Below are 6,000 nucleotides of genomic sequence, written 5' to 3' on the forward strand. Positions count from 1 at the left end.
TTTTCTGGCGTTGGACGCTAGAATTAGGCAGAGAGCTGGCGTTGAACGCCAGTTTGCATAATCTAAACTTGGCCAAAGTATGAACTATTATACATTTCTGGAAATCCCAGGATGTCTACTTTCCAACGCAATTTGAAGCGCGCCATTTCGAGTTCTGTAGCTCCAGAAAATCCACTTTGAGTGCAGGGAGGTCAGAATCCAACAGCATCAGCAGTCCTTCTTCAACCTCTGAATCTGATTTCTGCTCAAGTCCCTCAATTTCAGCCAGAAAATACCTGAAATCACAGAAAAATACACAAACTCCTAGTAAAGTCCAGAAATGTGAATTTAACATAAAAACTAATGAAAACATCCCTAAAAGTAACTAGATTCTACTAAAAACATACTAAAAACAATGCCAAAAAGCGTATAAATTATCCGCTCATCACAACACCAAACTTAAATTGTTGCTTGTCCCCAAGCAACTGAAAATCAAATAGGATAAAAAGAAGAGAATATACTATAAATTCCAAACTATCAATGAAACATAGCTCCAATCAAATGAGCGGGACTTATAGCTTTTTGCCTCTTGAATAGTTTTGGCATCTCACTTTATCTATTGAGGTTCAGAATGATTGGCATCTATAGGAACTCAGAGTTCAGATAGTGTTATTGATTCTCCTAGTTCAGTATGATGATTCTTGAACACAGCTTCTTTATGAGTCTTGGCCGTGGCCCTAAGCACTTTGTTTTCCAGTATTACCACCGGATACATAAATGCCACAGACACATAATTGGGTGAACCTTTTCAGATTGTGACTCAGCTTTGCTAAAGTCCCCAATTAGAGGTGTCCAGGGTTCTTAAGCACACTCTTCTTTTGCTTTGGACCTTGACTTTAACCGCTCAGTCTCAAGTTTTCACTTGACACCTTCACGCCACAAGCACATGGTTAGGGACAGCTTGGTTTAGCCGCTTAGGCCAGGATTTTATTCCTTTAGGCCCTCCTATCCATTGATGCTCAAAGCCTTGGGATCCTTTTTATTTGCCCTTGCCTTTTGGTTTTAAGGGTTATTGGCTTTTTGCTCTTGCCTCTTGGTTTTAAGAGCTTTTGGCTTTTTCTGCTTGCTTTTTCTTTTTCTTTCTATTTTTTTTTTCGCCTATTTTTTTTTTCTGCAAGCTTTGTTCTTTGCTGCTTTCTCTTGCTTCAAGAATCATTTTTATGATTTTTCAGATTATCAAATAACATGTCTCCTAGTCATCATTCTTTCAAGAGCCAACATATTTAACATTCTTAAACAACAACTTCAAAAGACATATGCACTGTTCAGGCATACATTCAGAAAACAAGAAGCATTGTCACCACATCAATATAATTAAGCTAAGTTCAAGGATAAATTCGAAACTCATGTACTTCTTGTTCTTTTGAATTAAAACATTTTTCATTTAAGAGAGGTGATGGATTCATAGGACATTCATAACTTTAAGACAAAGTTACTAACTACTAATGATAATATAATGAAGACACAAACATGGATAAGCACTTAACATAGAAAACGAAAAACAGAAGAAATAAGAACAAGGAATGAATCCACCTTAGTGATGGTGGCGTTTCCTTCTTGAGGAACCAATGATGTCCTTGAGCTCTTCTATGTCTCTTCCTTGTCTTTGTTGCTCCTCCCTCATTGCTTTTTGATCTTCTCTTATTTCATGAAGGATGATGGAGTGCTCTTGATGTTCCACCCTTAGTTGCTTCCAATAATTGTGTGGAAGAAAATGTATCCCCTGAGGTATCTCAGAGATCTCTTGATTTGCAGTCAAATGTTCTACCACTGAGCTATAGACTCTTGATGGAAGCTTTTGTCTTCCCTTTCCTCTTTCTAGAGGTTTCTCTGGCCTTAGGTGCCATCAATGGTTATGGAAAAAACAAAAAAGCTATGCTTTTACCATACCAAACTTAGAATGTTGCTCGCCCTCGAGCAAAAGAAGAAATAATAGAAGAAGAAGAAGAAGATATGGAGGAGATGGATGGATGTGTGTATTCGGCCATATGGGTGGGATTGGGTGGGAGAGAGATGTTGAATTTTGAAGGTAGTGGGTGTATGGATGTGAGTGGTAAATGGAAAACAGAAGGGATGATCATGAATGGGAAGAGAGATGATGAGGTAGGTGGGGATCCTGTGGGGTCCACAGATCCTGAGATGATCCTGTGGGGTCCACAGATCCTGAGGTGTCAAGGCATTTACATCCCTGCACCAATTTAGGCATGTAAAATGCCCTTGCACACAACTCTGGGCGTTCAGCGCCAGGTTGGTGCCCATTTTGGGCGTTCAACGCCCATTTGTTGCCATTTCTGGCGTTGAACGCCAGAACCATGCTTGTTCTAGGCGTTCAGCGCCAGGATGCTGCCCATTTTGGGCGTTCAGTGCCAGAACCTTGCTCTGTTCTGGCGTTGAACGCCAGACAGATGCTCCTCCAGGGTGTGATTTTTCTTCTGCTGTTTTTGATTCCATTTTTGATTTTTTTGTTTATTTTGTGACTCCACATTATCATGAACCTATAAAGACATATAACTAAGAAAAATATAGTGAGATAAATAAAAATTGGGTTGCCTCCCAACAAGCGTTTCTTTAATGTCAATAGCTTGACAGTGGGCTCTCATGGAGCCTCACAGATGTGCAGAGCTTTGTTGAGACTCTCCAACACCAAACTTAAAGTTTGGATATGGGAGTTCAACACCAAACTTAGAGTTTGGTTGTGGCCTCCCAACACCAAACTTAGAGTTTAACTGTGGGGGCTTTGGTTGACTCTGCTTTGAGAGAAGCTTTTTATGCTTCCTCTCCATGGATGCAGAGAGAGATCCTTGAGTTGTAAACACAAGGTTGTCCTCATTTAATTGAAGGATCAATTCTCCTCTGTCCACATCCATCACAGCTCTTGCTGTGGCCAGGAAAGGTCTTCCTAGGATGATGGATTCATCCTCTTCCTTTCCAGTATCCAAGACTATAAAATCAGCAGGGATGTAAAGGCCTTCAACCTTTACTAACACGTCCTCTACTTGTCCATAAGACTGTTTTCTTGAATTGTCTGCCATCTCTATTGAGATTTTAGCAGCTTGCACCCCATAGATTCCCAGTTTCTCTATTAAAGAGAGGGGCATGAGGTTTATGCCTGAACCAAGGTCACACAGAGCCTTAAAGATCATGGTGCCTATGGTACAAGGTATTATGAACTTTCCAGGATCCTGTTTCTTCTGAGGTAATGTCAGTTGATCCAGATCACTTAGTTCATTGGTGAACAAGGGAGGTTCATCTTCCCAAGTTTCAATACCAAATAATTTGGCATTCAGCTTCATGTTTGCACTAAGAAACTTGGTAGTTTGCTCTTCAGTAACATCCTCATTCTCTTCAGAAGAGGAATACTCATCAGAGCTCATGAATGTCATAAGGAGGTTCAATGGAATCTCTATGGTCTCTAGATGAGCCTCAGAGTCCTTTGGTTCCTCAGAGGGAAGCTCCTTATTGATCACTGAACGTCCCAGGAGGTCTTCCTCCTTGGGATTCACATCCTCTCCTCTCCTCATAGGTTCGGCCATGATGCTTATGTCAATGGCCTTGCACTCTCCCTTTGGATTCTCTTCTGTATTGCTTGGGAGAGTACTAGGAGGGATTTCAGTGATCCTTTTATTCAGCTGGCCCACTTGTGCTTCCAGATTTCTAATGGAAGACCTTGTTTCATTCATGAAACTTACAGTGGCCTTAGATAGATCAGAGACTAAGTTTGCTAAATTAGAAGTATTTTGTTCAGAGTTCTCTGTCTGTTGCTGAGCGGATGATGGAAAAGGTTTATTATTGTTAAACCTGTTTTTTCCACCATTATTAAAGCCTTGTTGAGGCTTTTGATACTTCCATGAGAAATTTGGATGATTTCTCCATGATGAGTTATAGGTGTTTCCATAAGGTTCACCTAAGTAATTCACCTCTGCTATTGCAGGGTTTTCAGGATCATAAGCTTCTTCTTCATAAGAAGCCTCTTGAGTACTGTTGGATGCAGCTTGTATTCCATTCAGACTCTGAGAAATCATATTGACTTGCTGAGTCAATATTTTGTTCTGAGCCAATATGGCATTCAGAGTATCAATCTCAAGAACTCCCTTCTTCATAGGCGTCCCATTATTCACAGGATTCCTTTCAGAAGTGTACATGAACTGGTTATTTGCAACCATGTCAATGAGTTCTTGAGCTTCTGCAGGCGTTTTCTTTAGGTGAATGGATCCACCTGCAGAAGTATCCAATGATATCTTTGATAACTCAGATAAACCATCATAGAATATATCCAGGATGGTCCATTCTGAAAGCATGTCAGAAGGACACTTTTTGGTCAGTCCTTTGTATCTCTCCCAGGCTTCATAGAAGGATTCACCATCTTTTTGTTTGAAGATTTGAACATCCACTCGAAGCTTGCTCAGCTTTTGAGGAGGAAAGAACTTGGCTAAGAAAGCCGTGACCAGCTTATCCCAAGAGTTCATGCTATCTTTAGGTTGAGAGTCCAACCATATTCTAGCTCTGTCTCTTACAGCAAATGGGAAAAGCATGAGCCTGTAGACTTCAGGATCTACTCCATTAGTCTTAACAGTATCACAGATCTGCAAGAATTCAGTTAAGAACTGAAAAGGATCTTCATATGGAAGTCCATGAAACTTGCAGTTTTGCTGCATCAGAGAAACTAATTGAGGTTTCAGCTCAAAGTTGTTTGCTCCAATGGTAGGAATGGAGATGCTTCTTCCATGTAAATTAGAATTAGGTGTAGTAAAGTCACCAAGCATCCTCCTTGCATTATTATTATTTTCGGCTGCCATCTCCTCTTCCTGTTAGAAAATTTCTGAAAGGTTATCTCTGGATTGTTGTAATTTAGCTTCTGTTAGTTTTCTCTTCAGAGTCCTTTCAGGTTCTGGATCTGCTTCAACAAGAATATTCTTGTCCTTGCTCCTGCTCATATGACAAAGAAGAGGGCACAGAAAAATAATAATAATAATAATATGGATCCTTTATACCACAGTATAGAGGTCCTTGTGTTAGTAGAAGAAAAGAAGAAGATAAAGAATGTGATGTAAAGAAAGAAACACAACTGTGAGGAGGGCAGAGATGTGAGATGAGATGTTAGTGAATGAATAAATAAATAGAAGGAGATGAGAGAGAAGGAATTTTCGAAAATAAATTTTAAAAAAGAGTTAGTGATTTTTGAAAATAGTTTTTTTTTTTTTTGAAAAATGTTAGTAATTTTTCGAAAATTAAGATTTAAAAATTAAAGTAATAGTTAGTTAAAAAGAAATTTTGAAAAAGAAGGAAGGGATTTTCGAAAATGAGAGATAGAGAGTTAGTTAGGTAGTTTTGAAAAAGATAAGAAACAAACAAAAGTTAGTTAGTTAGTTGAAACAAATTTTGAAAAGATAAGAAGTTAGGAAGTTAGAAAAGATATTTTGAAATCAAATTTTTGAAAAAGATAAGATAAGAAGATATTTTGAAAAGATATGATTGAAATTAGTTTTGAAAAAGATTTGATTTTTAAAATCACAATTAATGACTTGATTCATAAGAAATCATAAGATATGATTCTAGAACTTAAAGTTTGAATCTTTCTTAACAACCAAGTAACAAACTTGAAATTTTTGAATCAAAACATTAATTGTTATTGTTATTTTCGAAAATTTGGTACAAAAATAAGAAAAAGATTTTTGAAAAATATTTTTGGAATTTTCGAAAATAACTAAGAAATTTGAAAAAGATTTGATTTTTTTTTTTGAAAAAGATTTTGAAAAAAAGATAAGATTTTCAAATTGAAAATTTGATTTGACTCATAAGAAACAACTTGATTTTAAAAATTTTTGAAAAAGTCAACTCAAATTTTCGAATTTGATGAGAGAAAAAGGGAAAGATATTTTTTTTATTTTTGAATTTTTATGATGCAAGAGAAAAACAAGAAAAATGATGCAATGCATGAGAATTTTAGATCAAAACATGTGA

General features: G+C 37.4%; 1 non-coding gene across 1 annotated transcript; it reads left to right on the plus strand.

Annotated features, from left to right (window-relative positions):
- The first annotated feature begins 4,331 nt into the window (after window positions 1-4,331).
- Window positions 4,332-4,439, plus strand: LOC148580427 (small nucleolar RNA R71). The gene has a single exon (XR_015899488.1). It is a non-coding gene; the product is annotated as a small nucleolar RNA R71 (small nucleolar RNA).
- The last annotated feature ends 1,561 nt before the right edge of the window (window positions 4,440-6,000 follow it).

This window comes from Arachis ipaensis, chromosome B10 (genome assembly GCF_059453495.1).
Source record: "Arachis ipaensis isolate K30076 ecotype BB chromosome B10, ASM5945349v1, whole genome shotgun sequence".
Classification (NCBI taxonomy): domain Eukaryota; kingdom Viridiplantae; phylum Streptophyta; class Magnoliopsida; order Fabales; family Fabaceae; genus Arachis; species Arachis ipaensis.